Genomic DNA, 2,381 nt, shown 5'->3' with positions numbered 1-2,381 from the left:
AGATGCCTCTATTCTAGCGTTATATGTAAGTTAAGGACAACTAAGGTGTTACAATATGCAAACTTAGCTCTGAAGAGTCATTATCATCGACATAGTTATGTACATATATACCACAGAGGCATGCCTCACGATATAAAAAGGAAAATTGTACTTATATATATATATTCGGTATATAGCATGTAACATGCCCCTGTTAATGATATGACGTATACTACACACATACAAATTTTAAAAAAAGTGTTAACTACATGAAGCAAATGGAATTAGAAATGGAGTATTACTAAATTAAATTAATAATGAAATATGTCAGTGTATCCTTCGCTCACGATGATGTAACACTTCTTTAAATGCTGTTGTTACCATGTGAAAATAATATGTACAGATTGTATTTACCATGTACAGATTTTATTTACTATGTACAGATTGTATTTACCATGTACAGATTGTATTTACCATATACAGATTTTATTAACTATGTACAGATTGTATTAAGGCTGTCTGTTGTAACTTGTTAGAACTTATTTTGTTTTGTACCACTACCATATTACAAATATTGTGAACGCATGTCGCACATGAACAATATTGTCTATTGCAAAAAATATAATTATTATCAGGAAACTAGTGGCATCTCATAAAAAAACCTTAATTACACAAGAAACACAAGACATGCACGTAACCAGATAACATTATTGTCTGATGGTCGGCTATTTCTATCGGATATGATTACCGACTGCGACGCTTGTCAAGATATCGTGAATCACGTGGGTTTTCTACGGGTACTCCGGTTTTCTCCCACATGAAGAACCCCCGCGCGCTAGCATCCGGGCCAATAAGAACGATAAGTATAAGTTGAAATAAATTGTTGCATATTTGTTATAAAAGAAAATGTTCATATTTCATATTTATGTCCAATTATCTTGCCATGATAAACCTCAAACATTGCTGGAGTAGTTATCAGAGAGAATCACATAAACTACCACAGTATATCATAGTAAAATGTGATTACACGATGAAATAACAAGGAATGTATATATAAATAGATCGAGAAAATAGAGCTACTATAGTAACTGACACCTAAATAACACACATCAACAGGTTTATATACAGGAGCTCATGTAACTAATAATTAATGATAATTATAAAACAATAACACTATTATTTTCTTATTTAGCACAGTTTTATAGTTCATCCCGTTTTAGGTGTCCAGGAATGGTCACATATATCGACTACAAAATGACACGAGGACGTTCAAACTAATGAATGTCAATATTAAACCTTGTGTAATGCATCACTGGATACAACCGAGGTTCATATTTACCCGTTATCCAAGTGTATCTGAATGGTCATAGTCATTGAAATTTGTCTGCAAAAATTACACTTAGTTCCATGCAAAATGTGATTGATGACACATGTTTATAAGTTCTCAAGGACGCAAGCTTCTCAGTAAAATTTGCATGTTTTGTGGGAAGCAGTTTAATTATTATCATCCGCATGATAAGTGTTTTAAGAATCCCTGTCCCACTACACCGTGTTTATTCTTAAATACAGTAACCTCCCCTTAAGGGCCCTTGTCCCACTGCTCTGTGTTTATCCCTATGTACAGTAACCTCCCCTTAATGGTCCCTGTCCCACTACACAGTGTTTATTCCTATATACAGTTACCTCCCATTAAGGATCCCTGTCCCACTGCACTGTGTTTATCCCTATATACAGTAACCTCCCCTTAAGGGTCACTGTCCCACTGCACCATGTTTATTCCTACATACAGTTACCTCCCCTTAAGGGTCCCTGTCCCACTGCACTGTGTTTATTCCTATATACAGTTACCTCCCCTTAAGGGTCCCTGTCACACTACACTGTTTATTCCTATATACAGTTACCTCCCCTTAAGGGTCCCTGTCCCACCACACTGTGTTTATTCCTATATACAGTTACCTCCCCTTAAGGATCCCTGTCCCACTGCACTGTGTTTATTCCTATATACAGGTACCTCCCCTTAAGGGTCCCTGTCCCACTGCACTGTGTTTATTTCTATATACAGTTACCTCCCCTTAAGGATTCCTGTCCCACTGCACTGTGTTTATCCCTATATACAGTTACCTCCCCTTAAGGGTCCCTGTCCCACTACACTGTGTTTATTTCTATATACAGTTACCTCCCCTTAAGGGTCCCTGTCCCACTGCACTGTGTTTATTTCTATATACAGTTACCTCCCCTTAAGGATTCCTGTCCCACTGCACTGTGTTTATTCCTATATACAGTTACCTCCCCTTAAGGATCACTGTCCAACTGCACTGTGTTTATTCCTATATACAGTAACCTCCCTTTAAGGGTCCCTGTCCAGTAGCACTGTGTTTATTCCTATATACAGTTACCCCCCC

This window comes from Mizuhopecten yessoensis, unplaced genomic scaffold (genome assembly GCF_002113885.1).
Source record: "Mizuhopecten yessoensis strain PY_sf001 unplaced genomic scaffold, ASM211388v2 scaffold1407, whole genome shotgun sequence".
NCBI classification, from domain to species: domain Eukaryota; kingdom Metazoa; phylum Mollusca; class Bivalvia; order Pectinida; family Pectinidae; genus Mizuhopecten; species Mizuhopecten yessoensis.
Note: the sequence above shows the minus strand (reverse complement) of the source record.